General features: G+C 46.9%; 1 protein-coding gene across 1 annotated transcript in view; it reads right to left on the reverse strand.

Moving 5' to 3' along the window:
- LOC133344590 (catenin beta-1-like) overlaps positions 1 to 18400 on the reverse strand; it is a 43384-nt gene extending 24984 nt beyond the window's left edge. Inside the window, exon 1 of the mRNA XM_061554588.1 lies at positions 18321 to 18400. The gene's annotated coding sequence lies outside the window, so the exon portion shown is untranslated. The remainder of the gene's footprint in view (positions 1 to 18320) is intronic.
- Between the last annotated feature and the right edge of the window lie 279 nt (positions 18401 to 18679).

Below are 18679 nucleotides of genomic sequence, written 5' to 3' on the forward strand. Positions count from 1 at the left end.
CAGAAGCAACGCGTTAACACTCTCAACCTAAGTTGTAAGGCGTTAAAACAAGCGCACGAGATCAGCTACGTAATGTGCGCACATAATAGTCGAGTGACTTTTGTGCAAATGACCGCTTTAAATGATTGAAACGTGGTTTAAAGCAACACGAAGGGAAGGAAGTGCTATTTTGTAGCCGAGCTGCAAGCAAGGGGGAGTACAAGGGGGTGGTGGTGTGCATTAATTGGTGCGCACATCCAAGCCACAGCCGTAACGCACAATCCTGCAGGCAATCCACAGCTTTTATTCACCTCCAAAATCCCGCCTGCTGTGCTCGTACAGCGTGACGGCCCGCCTGTGTGTCCCTCCCAGTAATAGACATTTAAATACTGAAATAAACTTTGGGGAAAATCAAGATATGTACGTATTCATCATGTAGTTAAATAGATTCTTACTGCAGCACAAAAGGCTCAAAATTGTGGTAAATGTGCAGCCGCAGCAATTGCCTGCTCACGCCACGGCTGGCAGAAGGAGCTCCACTTGCAGAAGCTCCAGAGAGCTCGTCCAGAGGGTGTTTTTGGCCTACTCTTCCATGCTGGCCAGACATCTTTAAAAAAACCGTGGAAGTACTCACGTTCACGCCGCCACACGCTCCCCCCCCAACTAACTGCGGAGTTCATTTATACCGCTGCGTGGACAGCACCCGGGTTAAAGAGACGTGTCTATTGTTTCAACTGCCATGCTAGGAGACGGAATCGAACGGCGATTGTAAATGGAATGTGCCAATCCACCATATCGTGGCAGCATCGCCTCCAAAGACGAGCCACAAAACTAAAATGAACGTGGACACTACTACCACTGTGAACCGAAACAAAGCGCCGTTTAAAATTTCCAAATTAACTCTTGGCAGAAAGCCACTGCAACCTAAGCAAAGCATTACTACTTAGTCAAGGTGGACCACCTGTTTCGTTTTATAGCTTCTACTGTAAAATATCTCGGGTCAAAGTGCTTCCCCCCTGCTCAAACACACACTGGGGGAGGCATTCATCTCAGCAATTCTGAGTTGGAGTAAGGAAACTCCACATTCCTATGGAGACACCCACAATTCGCTGTGCGCAAAAGCGGCGCTCGCTCTCTTGCTCCGGGAGGGTCGATGGAATCGTCACCTCTGAAGATTCGCAAACCACCTGGGCTTGTACAACATACAAGCCCAGAGCACAGATTTAATGAGTCGTCCTCGTTATCGGCATCATATGACAGCAAACACAAAAGAAAACGGGAAGAGATCATAAAAATTACGACTCAACTGTGGCCGTGACTCACCTGCACAGCCTCATCCATCCCACCCACTACTCCACCACCCCACCCGACCCCACCCATTCGACTGTTTCGTGGTTTTTTTCACTTTTTTGGCAATTATGCCACTCTGTGGGCAGCGCACCAATGGTCGTCTCGTGGTGCCTTGCGCCCTGCCAAGTCATTTCTAATTTGTATCTCTGGAGAGAAGCTGCAAGCAGATGGAATACGCAATGTGGCCATGCTCGTTTAAGCAGGAAGTGAGTGACATGTATTTCATTAATGTAGCCCAATATCCATTAGTGGTTTTTATTATGAGATCAGAAAGACAATAACTATTTAAGCTTGGACTTGTGTTAATCGGTCAAATAAGTCCATATTCGCTCATCTGAACCATGCTGTATTTTATGCAAAGACGTATTGGCATTTGTGGATGACAAGGCTGAGACCACCAAACTTACTCCACCTTGGGAACTTGATTTCATTTTGACTTGAAGCAGGGAAATCTCAGCATCGCTGGCTTTGTGCTATGGCAACAGATGCAGCATCAGGTTCCTTGGCCAGCCACCCTAACACGACCACACCACCTGAGGCACCCCGAACAGAGACAGTAGAGACGTAGAACCAGTCTTTGCACACACGCACGGTAGCGATCACGCCCACGATCACCACGCCCACGTCTCTCAAGTCCGGACAAATTTCTCGATATGCCGGGCAAGCCAATTTGGTACCTGGGGCTTCGCAACGAAATGTAAAGTTAAAGTGCAGCGAGCATACACCTCCCCCTCCCCCAAGCAGAGCTCCACATCAGTTGAATTAGTGATCAGAGCCAGTACAGTACGTGATGTATCCAACTGTGAATCATATCCAATTGCATGATTTATACTGAACATGAGGAAACACGTGATAAATACCTCTTTTATGCATAACATGTTGGTGATGTCACTGAGAACAGGATTAATATATCACTTAACTTCTCTAAAGACAGCACACGTAATGAAGAGTGCAAATTACGTCCTACCTCCATGGTTTAAGAGCAAAATAAACATCGCACTTTTGCTGCGCTAAAAAAATTGAAACTTTAGATTCGTCCTTGTTATTACCAACCTCTGGTGAGCACGCTTGGCCTACGTACCGTGCGAAAGAAGTTCAACACACAGAGTGTGCGAGGTCACCTCGAACGCGGCACAGAAATGATCGCACAACACTACGAGCCCGCTGATCCGAGTTGGAGTGGGCCTGTCGTGCTCCCACCCGCACCCCCTAAACGCCCATCATCATCATCAGAAACGCGACGAAGGCTCAGCTGCAGAAAGCTTCCTTGCAAGTCTTCTTGGTTCTTTCGCTAAAGTCACGTAGAAGGGAAGTAATAAAATAATAAAAATAAAACATAATACAATTATTTTATTATGTTTTATTTTTATTATTTAATACAATTATTTTATTATGTTTTATTTTTATTATTTTATTACTTCCCTTCTACGTGACTTTACCGAAAGAACCAAGAAGATGAATCCCTGCGGTCACGAAAGCTTTAAATCGAAGCTTCCTTGCAAGGTCAGGCCGAGCGCCACGAGCGATCTCAACGAACCCAACAAGTCCCTCGGCGGCCGACTGGACGGTGCCACCGTGGATTTCAGTTTTCAGTTTCATTTATTAGGTATAACCCTGTGAGCCATGCGGCTCTTAACTCGGGTGCAACCGCAACAAACAGAAAAATCCAGGAAAAAACAGCAAAGTCTTCCAGTGGGTGGAGAAGGTTGCGAGCCGCTCGTCGCCCTGGCAGCGTGGTCCTCAAGCTGCTACGCCCGGCGTGGTGGTCACGCAAACCAAATCCACAGCCGACGGGAGAGGGCCCTTCGTCTGGCAGCAGAGAGTCGGGGTGCCAGAGAGAGAGATGCACCGGGAGAGACGAGAGGGGACAATAGTGCTGTGATGTAATTGTGGGACTGTCTCCCCCACCCCGCCAACACGATGTACAACTGCCATCTGTGCAAGGTTCCGTAACATTATAATTACTTTGTTTTATGCTTTCATGCCAATGGTAAAAGTGAGCTGTGTTGTAATTTGTTAAAAGTGAAATAAATACGCCAACGAGGTCAGCGTGTGCTCGGATCAGAAGGCAACTGCAAACATTAAAAAGTAGTGAAAGAATACAATACATTTATATACAGAAACCAAAATCCTTGTTCAAGGAATGTACGCACCAAGGTACACTGCTTGCATGTATAATACATCTTGTGTCTAACAGAGAAAGGTCCACCGCACAGAACAACAATAACAACGCACGTGCCACCGCTTCATGTCGGGCACAGTTCGTCTCGAGCAACATATGACATCTCTTTGGCTCTGAAGTTGTTGTAACAACTTTACTCAAAGTCTCAAATACTCTTTTAGAAAGAAAAAAAATCTTCTAGTTTAGTCTAATACCACCAGCAGGTTTACTGCCACACCCATCCCCCACAGGGGGTGGTGCAGCAGCAAGATGAGATGCGTGAGCGATCACACAGGCATGCAGTATTTCCAGCCGGTCTGCTGCTGCTGCTGTGGTCGTGCTATCTGGACGCTTCTGGGCAAATGCCGCTTCTGTGTCAAGGCCCTTTCCGAGTCCAGTCTTCAAAACATTCTTATTATCACCGTCCAGCGAGCCCACGCCCGCTGCATTTTACGATTCGGCGATTAAAGGCGATTCTTACACTCGCAGCGGTATAAATGGTTACCCTGCAGTTCGTTGATCGACAGATCTTGTATGGCGTGGCGTGGCGAAGTGTGGGTACTCCCACCTGTATAGGCCCAGGTACACTCTGGAGGGGCTCTCTAGAGCTCCCTCTAGTGGACGCCTTCCCGCCAGTATGTGTGTACGTTGAACTTCCTTCGCGCCGTACGTAGCGAAACATGCCGATCGGATGTGTGCTTGCATGAACAATGCATTGCGGGGGCTGCACCTTTACCAATCACGCTCACAGGACACACATCGAAGCGGCAGAAGCGGCATGTGTTAGGAATTGTTACCAATTCACGCAAATGATGTGCAAATTCCGTGCAAGTGTTACATTTGGCAAATGAAACAAGCGAGACAGAACAAACGAGACCAAACAGGGAGCATGAGATATATACGGATCAAATTTTAACTCTGGTGCCCTCCCCCCAAGCCTCAAATTATGACAATTCATCAAATCCCTGGGTGTGGGTCAATCACTTAAAGCCGACGACTCCCTATCACCCGCGAGGCAGAGATGGTTGTACAGCCTGTGACTTTGGCAAGGGCTGCGGTCCCTCGGAGCACATTTGGCGAGTTCGTGCTGCTTATAACAGCATTTGGATTGATGTAGTGCAGCGTCAAAATACGTGGCACAGAGGTGGGCTGGGTGGCTCAGTGCAGCGTCAAAATACGTGGCACACAGGTGGGCTGGGTGGCTCAGGGCAGCGTCAAAATACGTGGCACAGAGGTGGGCTGGGTGGCTCAGGGCAGCGTCAAAATATGTGACGAAGTGGCGGCTGGGGGGCTTAGTGCAGCGTAAAAATACATAAAACTAATAGTTTTTATAAGTAAGGTTTATTTAAAACAGAAAAATTATAATGCAAAGGGAGCAATGTTAGGGGTCAATTAATTGTATGTTGAACTTATTTCGCACCGTACATAACCAACCCTGTACATGCCCAATTGTAAAAAGAAAAACTTTGTATAAAGACAGCGAGCTTGGTCATGTGCTTGGTCGGCCTCTAAATTGTCCATTGTTCAGTTCCCTATGAGCTTTGTGAACAGTTCATATAATGCGTCAATGGAGGCTACTGGGTCTGTAATTTTTCAAGTCAATGTTGTCTCCCTTTGTGAATGAGGGGAATGATTTGGCTTATGGAGCTCCTCACGGTGCCTGTGTCAGACACAGCACCAAACCAGCAACACCAAGTTGACGAGTTCTGAATCTGTGCCATGGTGAGTGAGTAACCCAGGTTTCCCACTGTAGAGACGTTCATAACCTCGGCTTGGTCAACACTCATTTCTATTTGCTCTTACTCTCATACCTACTAAAGTCACCCAGGAATGTCTGTCCTTAACGCTCGTGACGTCACTCCACATCGACCAGCCCCCCCCTCTAATTAATATTCATGAGCAGGTGACGTCCTACAAATGAACACCCCCCCTCCTCATTAATAATCATGAGCGGGTGACGTCACTCAATATGGAATACTCCCCCCCTTCACTAATAATCATGCGCAAGTGACGTCACTCCACATCGAACAGCCCCTCTCATTAATAATCATTATAAGGTGACGTGTTCCAAATAGACCCCCCCCCATTCATAATAATTAGCGGGTGACGTCACTCCACATGGAGGGGGGGGGCGAGGCGCCTCCTCCCCCCTCCTCGGCGTCAACTCACAACCCTCACTACAAAGGCAGAACCCTCACGTCACGTGGTCTCCGTAACGCTGCTGAGACATCGAAGTAAAAAGGACGTCATGATGAACAAGGGATTTTAACCTTTAAATGAAATAGGTCTGTGTCACCGCGCCCTTACTAATTGCCCACGAATTGATGCAATGAATATATTACGTCGCGGTCTGCTTTTCGCTTGCAAGTTTCAGATTTACTGCAATACACCCGTCCTTGGAGGGGCAAAAGGCGAGTGACTAATATATACGGTTATCTATACGCAATATAAATACCGTATTGTCACAAGATTGACATGTGGTAAACAACTCTGTACAAGGCACGTAACCGAGCATTGATTTAAAGATGAATATAATTTCTTATTCTCACAAAACACTGCCTTACTTTCATGAGAATTATACGCTATTGGAACATTTAGGCTCATGAATCAGACAATTATACAAACGACACAAAAATCCAGAATAATATGAACTGGATGAAAAACACGTTAAAAAACAAGCGACTCTTGAATCAAAAATCAACAATCCAGAATTATAATGCATCACACTTAATAATTCTGGACTGAGACACGATCTGCTATTTGTTCCTCAACTCATCTTGTTGCGTAATGTTTAGAGATCCCTGGTGGTTGGAGAAGTCCAGTGGCACATCCACAGGCCTCCTAGCAACCGCTGAATTACACAGTCAGGAGCTAGGAGTGGGGAGCTGACTTCTGGAGGATTGTGCCAAACTGGGATCCCGTGGGTTTGCAGAGGAAAGTGGTTGCTAGTTGCTGCCATGCTTGCTCTGCCTGGGCGTGAGTATTTGCGAGTGTGTGCGTGCTGGGAGCAGTAGTGCAGTGGTTTGGGCACCGCACTAAAAACCGGGTGACCCAAGTTTGATTCCTGCTCATTGACAACACCGGTCGACTCAACCCCTACGTCGACTCAGCCTCAAATGAGTACCTTGTGCGATGTGTGAACATCACCACGAGGAAGACGGAGGCACGTGGTGATGCTGGCCACCCACCCCCTCGTGTGCTGCCCCGGCCTTCATAGGTGCCACTCGCTAACAACACTTTCCCCGACAGTCTGATGTCTTTGCTGCCAAACTGAACCCTTCTAGACGCACTCCCTGACACATGCACGTTCAGTCCTTCACCAATCCGCTGCGGGATGAGGGCCTCCACATACCATGGCGGTAATTTGACCACGCTTGCTCATGCTGGTCATTGTGGATTGGTGAAGGAGGGCAGCATGTAAATTTAGTACAGCGATGGAATGTTCTGCACTGTTCCTCTGCTGCCCACAATGTTGATCGTGACAAGGCGCGACTTAATTCAGGTTAACTGAAACTATGAGGATCAAATGTTTATATACAGCAGTGGACTTTATTATATCAGACAAAGGTACAAGGAAAACTAAACTGCACCCAATATGAGCAAGTGATACCATGTGACTGTCAAAAACAGGCTTAATCAAAATGCTGGACGACAAGGGTTTTCTAAAAAGTAGTGGCTACTATATTTTGACTTTCAATTTCTTCTTCTTAGATAAACCGAGGACCTATCAGATACGAAACAATCCATGAAATGCATGCAAATGGCAGCAGTGACAACGGTGATTAAAAATGGCAGCTGGCGGTCATCCGCATGTGAAGAAGAGAGAGATTGTTGAATTGCCCACGGCTTAATTCACCCTGAAATCATGTTTTTTGCCAGATTTTCAGTCTCGTACAGTACCTCTCAATGGTACAAGAGTCACCACACAAAGACGGTGGTCACTGCATCGCCGCGCTTTCAGATGCGCTTCTGCGGCCGTCTGGGATGCTATTCCTTCCGATATTAGGAAGCCACTGGTGCCGTGCACTTTTAAATCATCTAGATTGAAAATCATATCTTTAGAACTGCTATTTATGTTTAGTTCGCTGTCCTTCACCCGCACCTCCGATCAGCACGGTTGGTTACGTACGGCAGCGAAAGACGTTTCACACACGTGCATACAACAGGGAATGTCCATTTGGCTGCGAGGAATTTCCCACGTGTCCATTGGGCGATACACTTTACTTATGTACATACAAATGTAGCCCTCAAAGCTTGGGCCAGGCGTAATTAAATGAAAAACCATATTTACATAGGCACAGCTATAGTCCCCTGAGCTAGCCGTCCATTACGCACTGCTTTGAAGCCTACTCTTGATGTAGGGCCGTTCTGAGAAAAAGGGAATGTGGGCTCTTTTCTGAAAATATTTTTTATTCATATCCTACAGCTGCGGCTCAAATTCGTTTGCGCTCGGTTCCTTGCTTGAAATAACACAGCCGGCTGGGGAAAGAAAAACTGGGGATCCATTTTCGGTGACAAAATTTAACAAGAATCCAAATGATACGAAAAACAACGAGGCTCTGGCAAAGGGCGGCACCCTTTGCTTGTGCAACCGAGTGAGAGGTGTGAGTCAACTGCACTTGACAGTCTTTAAGCTCTGCGGAAGACTGCTGCCAAAAAAATACTTTATTTACGTGAATATTTCTGCGTCTATATTTTAGTTCACATTCCAATCAGCATGGCGACAACAACGGGCATCTTCGTGAGTAACTGGCCTCTGCCGTAAATATGTGGAATCGTCACCACTGGAAAAATGCCACGTTCGCACCACCTATGCCTCTTTGAGCATGACATCACTGAATCTATTTCATCTATAACATGGTCTATGGGTGACAGCACTTGGAAGAATGGACCCCCTGAGTATTGATTTGCTATAAACTGTTTCAACTGCTTTAAATCATCAAATATCTATTGGCAACTGTGATACACAGATCATCATCCCTCCACAGTGAATAAGATTCTCTCCATAGTGGCAAATATGGAGAGAATGGTCTCTGCCACAGGAACGTGGAATTTCCTATACTATCTCACGGCTCACCAATGAGGACAATCACTGACCCAACGCTGGTTTGAGGAGGAACACATTCATGAAATATTTACATCAACAGTACAAAGTGGCAAATGTCGGAACATTGCAACGTGTAACAAAGAGGGAGAAAGTGTCAACCCTCAAGTGCCGACTTCAGTGAAGGAGGGTGTGTCATGGCACACAGTACAGTATGTTTTCAGTTGTAAATGTTTCGGCGCCATAGAAACTACGAGATATTGGCAAAACGCCACAATGTACCCCGTCCAGAGTGTCCCAATTATTCAGTCTACCTGTAGGTTTCAACGTAATTACAGTTAACTCTTAATTGTCCGTGGGAGAATTATCCGAGTTGCGGATTAACCGTGCTTGTGAAATAAGTCTGTCACACGTGTGCTGGTTAAATTATGAGCTCCTCCTAGCTTGATTCATTGCCCACGTGACCCCAAATATTGGCAAGTAAACCGATTACATTAGCAAACAAAAACAGATGACACATTCTACATCTTCACCGCCATTCTGTATGGAAAAACAATACATATGTTTTATCGACAGATTTACCAGTGTTTTTCATTATCCATCTTTTTGCTTAATCTGGGCCAACCCTCCCATCGTCATGACCCCACATCTGTGAGAGTGGACGGTGCGCAGATCCGCAAAGACAAAAGGAGTCCCACTTTGTAGCAAGTCAACAGCGGTGTTGACAAGGAGAGGGCGCACGTTAGCAATGAGGCATTCGTAGCACAGGTGGAGGCCTGCCAAACGAGGTGAGCACCACCAGAGACAAAGATTCCCACGTGTAGCCTGAACAGACTGTAGGGGCAAGTGCTGTTAGCGAGCGCCTATGAAGGCCGGCACAGCACACAAAGGGGTGGGTGGCCAACACCACGCCCGACCGCCTTTGTCTCCCCAGTGGCGATGTTTACACACCGCACCAGGTGCTCATTTAAGGCTGAGTCGACCTAAGGGAGGCCCAGGAATGGTTCAGATACCGCTCCACACAAGGTGAGCAACCACCCCACACTCAGGCAGGCAGGCACACATTTTGACTTCTCACACGCCTTCCAAGTCGACACACACAGTGACCATTCACGTTGCACGACTAAGTTCACTCCGCTACGTTTCTCTGCAAGATTGCGATCGTCGGCATAAAGCACGCGGCGTTAAAAAGAATGAAACCTCCTTTACCAGTGGCAAAATATAGTAACAGGTTTTTACCCTTTCAACTGGTACAAAATCTGACACCTTTATACAAGGCATCATGTTTGCAATAACCACAACACAAGCAGTCAAAATGCAAACAAAAAGAAACAACTCTGATGATGATAATGATATGCACTGTCCTTGAAGTTGATTGGTCCACACCCGAGACAGCTTGATGCCTTGTATAAAGGTGTCAGTTTTTGTACCCAGTTGAAAGGGTGCAGGTATTGTGGTCTGTGCAAACATGACTCCTTGTAAAAAAAGGTGTCAGTTTTGTTGCCAGATAGAAGGGTAAAAAACCAATTAGCAGGGTAAAAACCTGTTACTACAATGAAAGGGTCGCCAATCGATCTTCCCCGACTCTTCCTCGACTCGAGCCAAGCCCACTGCAGCAGCCTGTGCCACTCACCGCAATAGATATTCTATCGCGAAACGGCACACTTCACGAAGGTTATGTATGGGGTGGTGGCAAAAACTAGGAGCCTTGCAGATGTCGTTCGTTGGAACGGTGTATAGGTTGGCTGCACGCAGGTATGAAACTCGGGTCAAAAGGAGGTAAAGGGTGCAGCCCTGCAATTTCTCGCGCGTGTCGCTGCTTGGCAGAAGGGGCCTCGCGAGAGAGTCTCTGACCAACTCTTGCACGGCGCTGGGCAAATGTCTCGGAGAAAGTGGGAGCACAAACACTGTTGATACCCCAACACACACACACAGCGCACGCATGCTTCCCGGTCGTCTCAAGGGCTGTCCATAAATGACGTCACGTGATTTTGGACGATTTTTGACCCCCCCCCCCCTTCGTCACACGGCGTCACAAAAAGTCAGACCCCCCCCCCTCAAATATGACGTCACAAAGCTCTGCCCCCCCCCCCCCCAAAATAAATAAGCTTCAAATCGCTTTAAACTATTGTCATTGTAGTGCGTATTTAATGTGGCGCTGCACTTTGATATTGTAGGAGAATTAATTTAATAAAAAGTCTATTTCATTAAGCAGAACGTGTTGTCTATATTTATTTAAAGTTGCGAATTTTGATGTGACGTCACATTTCTCAACCCCCCCCCCCTCGTCACACATCGTCACAAATGTCTGACCCCCCCCCCACCCCCTAGGTGCGTGACGTCATTTATGGACGGCCCCTAAGTTGCGGCTGTACCCTTCGTAGACCCCGCTGGGTAGACGGAGAATTGAAGAGGCTTGCCCGATTGGGTCAACTTGCCGCACCAGGAGATGGAATCGCACAGGAGATCTCTGATTGTATAGAGTGCAGTGTGCAGCTCTCGCATCGAGGCCGGATGGTCTCGATCAAGGGCGACAATTCCACATTACCATGGCGGAAGCAGGCCTCTCCCATATGACCACTTCTTCTTTCGCATGGCTGTTGTAGACCACAATTTAACATTCAGGTGGTCAAACCAGACAACCGAGTCGGGGAAAAACGAAATCGCTGCGACGTCTCCTTCGTATTCGTTGATTTGGGCATTGTAGACACATCGCACAAAATGACACTCATTGCATCCACTTCAATAGATTTAGTGGGTTGAGTCGACCCCTGGCAAGGATTTTCAGCTTCTGGGCATTTTTGACAATACAGTACTTAACCAAGCTATCTGAAGGTGTGAATAATATATGAAGAGGCATAGTATTCTACGGTACCGGAGAAGAATGAGTTTCGCTGCACTTCCGTCACCCACAATGTGTAGCCCTGCATGCATTGGATATTAATATCGAAATATTTAGACAATTTCATTCATTACGTATTTAGCCAGTGATATGGCCCCACTACTATTGGCTGACGATGGCATAACAGAATCTACACCCACCCACAACACCCACACTACTCAACTATGAGCAATGCGACCCGGTGAGGCTGTTCAACAATCGTAACCCACATGTTACTCAAACAGCTCAACCATGCACTTTGAACCACACGAAGAGTCCTCACTGCATGCCTTGTGCGAGATGTTTTTTTACACTTGCATGAGATATTTAATACTCGGCCCAAGCAAACAGCCTATACAGTACTATATAAACTGTCTTGACAGTCGTCAAGTGCCCTATTTGTACAATATTTTAAGGTAAATCACTTGCACACATTCTGTAGTACAGTGATAGATATGTTTGTAAACATACTTTTGCAGGATTTGTATGAATGAAATGCTGAGCGGTATTAATCACAGATCCTTCCGATATTGGGAAGCCAATGGAGCTATGCACTATTAAATCTAGATGTAAAACGAATTTCTTTAGAACTACTTTTTGTGTGTAGTATGTTGTCCATCCCCTGCATCTCCGATTTAGCACGGTTGGCTACGTACGGTGCGAAAGAAGTTGAACACACATACATGCACGTCTTTGTATTAAATAGTGAAGAATTATTTATGTTAAGCAACGTTATCACTGCATTAAAATCGACTGCTCCTCATATGTAATGCATGAAGCCATTTATATGAATGTTTAGGAGCCCAATGCAAGCATTAAATCACGTGTCACAATCAATGGTTTTCGTTGTTTTATGTAATGGGGCCACTAAATTCACCACCACGACGTTACGAGAAATACATGGTATTTGAATCAACCACATTACTGAATTCACGAAAATGAATTTGATCGCAAAAGTGGAGGAAATTATTACGCCCTATTATTTTTTAATCAAAAATGTGTACTCGGGTTGTTCAAACTGTGTTTTTTATGATTACTATTTACGGTAACCTCATAAAAAAACGGTACGTACGGTGACTGGTTTTCCGCACGCATACAAATAAATGTCTTTAGCAATGAGCACAACGTAGTGTTGTGTTCAGCGCATTTCAAACAATGGCAAAGTCTATTTACAACTCCCACCTCTGTCCACCCAGAAGCATAAATGGGGGTTACACCACAGAGAGTCGATCACCGTGTGGTCGGGTAAAGTGTGGGTATGCCCACCGTCTCCCAAGACTTCTGATCGGCGTGAAATAGACCAAATACCCTTTTGAGCTCACCTCGAGTGCAGGCCTTCTTCTGTCAACAGTGATATAAAAAATCCTGAACTTGCAGCAAGAAAGATGTACCACACGGTGTTTGCATGTATGTAAAACTTCTTTTGCACCCTATGTAGCCAACCACACTAATCAGAGGTGCGGTGTTTGGGGCTGCCGTGCTGTTTGTGTGTTTGAATGTGCCAATCAGTCCATTCATTCCTAACGTTCTGGTTTACTGGTTATCGTTCAACAACCCTAATTCGTACACATACACTCGGTTGGACTTTTTGTATGGGATGCTTCGCATTCCTAAGGTCACAAAAGTCTGGATCGTGCCAGAAACGCAAAAAACACACGACAGCAAGAGTGGGTATCAATCTCAGACGAGCTAAAAGACAGCCGACCCAGATGGCTAAGGGCCATGTCATAATCGAGGAAATCCACATCAGAAGAAAGGTAATACATATGGAAGTACTCCGGCAGAGCCCGAGAGGCGAGCCTAGAAAGTGGTGTTTCTCCGTGGTGAACCGGGATGTGAAGGACATTGGAATTGGATGTGGAGATGATGGCCCAGAACAGGAATGAGTGGAAGGCAGACCCCTCTCGCGGGTGGGGGTAAAATACCAGCAAGAAGCTTTCCGAAATTCCACAGCCCACGTTATCAGGCATCCTTGCGTAAGCATGTGACTTTTGCACAAGCTACGGGAGGGAACGGAAAATCATTCACGGACAAAAATGTGCATTGGAAAAATGGGATGCAAAATTGCCAATTGTTAAGCAACATCTGTTCAAATGTCGTGTGTGCCTTGCTACAAACGATTCACTCGATTACAGGAAAACAATTATAAGATTTTGGCAATGAAAACACAATAAAGGCACACTAGAAATGCATCATATAAGTAAGGTATTAAATGTACCTTAACACCATGCTACAGACAGCCACAAGTCTTGAATTCCACAGCATAAAAGCAGCATTGTTGTTATTTATGTCCCGAGTACTGAAATACTTTATTCATGTTTATTTTAGTGATATGTTTTTCCTTTTCTCTATTTTGCACTCCTATCGTTTTATATATTGTTTTCCATTGTCATTTGGTGACCCGCCCCTACTGGACGCCTGTGAAATAGAGCTTCATAGCTCATCGGATTCCTCTGGTCTCAATAAAGATTCCTATTCTGATAAAAATTCTGGTCACATCGGTTGGGAAACCACTTATATTTTCATCTTTTTTTGGCAGAGACCTGGGTAAATCTGGTTCGAAAGTAATGTTTTTTTTATATTTACATCGTGGGTACTGTACTTTTAATTTTAGAATTGGCACGAAGACACCCGCACACAAGGACCAATATTTGTGAATTTCATCAGTAAAACTTGTGACGCACGCATTTTCGCCAAGCGGGACAAACATTGGAGCGCAGCTCGGGAAGGCAGGATTCCCAGCTCAGAGTCACTCAAAGAGATCGCACAGTCTTTAACACGATTATTTCAAACTAAGCACTTTGGTTATTCCAGTAACAAACAAAAAACATGACCATGCGGCAGCGGGAATCAAACCGTTGACCAAAGGCGCAGTGGCCCAGGAATTGTTTTTAACAAAGCGTACTTGAAACACAACACCACAGGGTATGACTGAACACCCGATATACCTGAAAAATGTATTTACAATGCACGATGATACCCAGCTCATAGTCCCTCCACATAACACAAAGCTGTCATTCTACACATGAGCGACACTTTGGGGCCAGGCTTGCCTAACTTTGTGAGAACGTAAAGTTGCGAAGGATATTTTGTATGGATGGTCGCGACGGGACTGATCGATGTATCTATTGCCGGTTAAAAACATGTTTCCTGAGCTAAAACATCCCATGTGTTACGGTGTGACTTACAAGCACTGTGCGCTAATTCATGCAAAATGTCACTCCCCACATAACAACCGCCACTGACTGGTCCATTAAAAATACACCTTGAGGTACACACACACACTTATCTGCAATGCGTAAGCAACACAGTACTCTAATACTTCTTTCGTATGGATAATACTGATATACGCGCTGTATTGAGGGTGGCTGGGTGGATCAGGGGTCAGAGCATTGACCCCGAACTTCTCATATCCTGGGTTTGATCTCAACCGTGAGTCTCAAGATGTAGTGGTCTATGGCTCCAACAACAACAACAAAACAACTCAATCACGTTCATTAGTTTTCTGACAATGTTGCACAACCATATTGCTTGCCATGTGTCGAACGTGTCCCTCTGTGGCACAGCGCGCGGGGAAAGTGTGCTGCCCAGTGCAGAGTCAATGCGACTCGTGGAGACATCCAAATGTAGAGTTCAATAACGACGTGGTGCCATTCACTACTCAAGAGTTCCAAATGGACGATGCAAAACGTGCAGACACTGAGTACAACACACCTGGCACGACTCCCACAACACCATACACAAGATACTGGTGGGTGTTTGTAGCATTAATACAGCAGATGACGTATACCCAGCGGATGACGTATACCCAGAAGATGACGTAAACCCAGTATGTGCATGAAATGTGGTATCTGTTCGTCCAAGGAAACGCAGACCGAATGATTCCGCATGATTCCGCATGCACACCTGCGACAACACAATTCTCCGCGTACTATCGTATTATCTATGTTAAGGGTACAAGCTGTGGATTTGGTTGATACGGAGAGACGAGCCCGATAGATTGTGGAATACCAACGTAGAGATACTGCACGTCAATTTAACACGGAGGCTTTCACGTGTTTAGAGAGGTAGGCAGACGGATGAGAGAATGGCACCAGCCTCATCCAGCAGTAGAATGGTGATTTGGGGGAGGCCCTCATCCAGAAGTGGATAGATCATGTATCACGATAATAATTTAGATGACAGTGGAAAACTAATTATGTAGACCTCAAAATTAACACACCGACATTACAGTATTGAACACTTGAGGATAACAGTATCAACACACAATATAGTAGTGTGTGACATTGTATGCACTGTACAGAGGCGTGTCCACCCTAAGGCGTGACACGCCGCGGTACAGTGTGTATACACCTTGCAAGGGACACGCTGGACCGTCAACATCACAGTGTACGAACCCTACACTGCCACACACACAGACAGACACCCCACACATACACACACTCACCCACACACCACACACACACAGACAAACCACACACACACACTCACCCACACACCACACACACACAGACAAACCACACACACACTCACCCACACACACAGACAGACACACCACCCACACACACCACACACACAGACAGATACCACACACACACCACCCACACACACACTCACCCACACACACTCACCCACACACACTCACCCACACAGACAGACACACACTCACCCACACACACCCACACACACCCACACACACTCACCCACACACACTCACCCACACACACTCACCTACACACACTCACCCACACACTCCACTCTCACCCACACACACTCACCCACACACACCCACACTCACCCACACACACCCACACTCACTCACACTCACCCACACACACACTCACCCACACACACACTCACCCACATACCCACATACTCCACCACACACTCACCCACACATTCACCCACCCTCACACACACCCACACACACTCAGCCCCACACACACACACTCACCCACACACCACTCACCCACACCCCACTGACCCACCCACACTCACCCACCCACACTCACCCACACACACACACCGTGTGTACGACTGTGGGTGACACACACACTCGAGAAATGGTTCGCCTGTTCCGCGTACACCCTTAAAGCACTCAACTCCTCAGTTGTTGTCGAGACAAAGTGTGTCGGGATCTTTAACCCACCTGACGTAACAAACAAGGTTTGGATGCACCTTGATAAAACACAATAATACCGCGTCCACCTTGACATTCACAGGAGGAGAGTGGAGAGAGCTTGTAGTATGCAGGCAGTGTGTGAGTGTGTGAGTGAGTGTGTGGGTGAGTGTGTGTGTGTGAGTGTGTGTGTAGGTGAGTGTGAGTGAGAGTGTGTATGAGTGAGTGTGTGTGAGTGAGTGTGTGTGAGTGAGTGTGTGTGAGTGAGTGTGTGTGGGTGTGTGAGTGTGTGTAGGTGAGTGTGTGTAGGTGAGTGTGTGTGGGTGTGTGTGTGTGAGTGTGTGTGTAAGTGAGTGTGTGTAGGTGAGTGTGTGTGGGTGTGTGTGTGTGAGTGTGTGTGAGTGAGTGTGTGAGTCTGTGAGTGAGTGTGTGAGTCTGTGAGTGTGTGTAGGTGAGTGTGTGTGAGTGTGTGTAGGTGAGTGTGTGTGTGTGAGTGTGTGTAGGTGAGTGTGAGTGTGTGTAGGGGTGTGTGAGTGTGTGTGAGTGTGTGTAGGTGAGTGTGTGTGAGTGTGTAGGTGAGTGTGTGTGAGTGTGTAGATGAGTGTGTGTGTGAGTATGTGAGTGAGTGTGGGTGAGTGTGTGAGTGAGTGTGTGGGTGAGTGTGGGTGAGTGTGGGTGAGTGTGTGGGTGAGTGTGTGGGTGAGTGTGTGGGTGAGTGTGTGAGTGTGTGGGTGAGTGTGTGTGGGTGAGTGTGTGTGTGTGTGTAGGTGGGTGTGTGAGTGTGTAGGTGAGTGTGAGTGTGTGTAGGTGAGTGTGTGTAGGTGAGTGTGTGTGTGAGTGTGTGTATGAGTGTGTGAGTGTGTGTGTATAGGTGAGTGTGTAGGTGTAGGTGAGTGTGTGTGTAGGTGAGTGTGTGTAGGTGAGTGTGTGTGTGTAGGTGAGTGTGTGTGAGTGTGTAGGTGAGTGTGGGTATGAGTGTGTAGGTGAGTGTGTGTGAGTGTGTGTGAGTGAGTGTGTGAGTGAGTGTGTGAGTGTGTGTGTGAGTGTGTGTAGGTGTGAGTGTGTAGGTGAGTGTGTGTATGAGTGTGTGAGTGTGTGTGTGTAGGTGAGTGTGAGTGTGTGTAGGTGAGTGTGTGTAGGTGAGTGTGTGTGTGAGTGTGTGTATGAGTGTGTGAGTGTGTGTGTGTAGGTGAGTGTGTAGGTGTAGGTGAGTGTGTGTGTAGGTGAGTGTGTGTAGGTGAGTGTGTGTGAGTGTGTGTGAGTGTGTAGGTGAGTGTGTGTATGAGTGTGTAGGTGAGTGTGTGTGAGTGTGTGTGAGTGAGTGTGTGAGTGAGTGTGTGAGTGTGTGTGAGTGGGTGTGAGTGTGTAGGTGAGTGTGTGTATGAGTGTGTGTGGGTGAGTGTGTGTGAGTGTGTAGGTGGGTGTGTGAGTGTGTAGGTGAGTGTGAGTGTGTGTAGGTGAGTGTGTGTGTGAGTGTGTGTATGAGTGTGTGAGTGTGTGTGTGTAGGTGAGTGTGTAGGTGTAGGTGAGTGTGTGTGTAGGTGAGTGTGTGTAGGTGAGTGTGTGTGTGTAGGTGAGTGTGTGTGAGTGTGTAGGTGAGTGTGTGTATGAGTGTGTAGGTGAGTGTGTGTGAGTGTGAGTGAGTGTGTGAGTGAGTGTGTGAGTGAGTGTAGGTGTGAGTGTGTGTAGGTGTGAGTGTGTAGGTGTGAGTGTGTAGGTGTGAGTGTGTAGGTGAGTGTGTAGGTGAGTGTTTGTGTGGGTGTTTGGTGAGTGGAGCTCGACTCACGCGCTGCTGCCCACCTCGTGCCCCCAGGTGAGTGCGGCGCTGCGCATCGCGCGCCACCACCTCGGGGCGTGGCCTCGCGGGGGGCGTGGCCTCGTGGGGGGCGGGGCTTCACACCGGCCACGCCCCCTGTCACACCCACTCCTTCCACACTCAACAACAGCAGTCGCTCACTTTTTTGTTATTTTTAACTCAACACATTCTTCAATGACACTTGTGTGTGTGGCCTTAAATGAAAAAAATGAAGTCAACGATATGCGACGTTTCGGGCAATGGCCCTTCTTCACAGCACACCGAGAGGCCATGTTGCCAGATCAGAATACTGAGTTAATCTGTGGACGTGTCAGCGAATGTCTTCATCC

This window comes from Lethenteron reissneri, chromosome 20, assembly GCF_015708825.2.
Source record: "Lethenteron reissneri isolate LAM-NWPU_2019-01 chromosome 20, ASM1570882v1, whole genome shotgun sequence".
NCBI classification, from domain to species: domain Eukaryota; kingdom Metazoa; phylum Chordata; class Hyperoartia; order Petromyzontiformes; family Petromyzontidae; genus Lethenteron; species Lethenteron reissneri.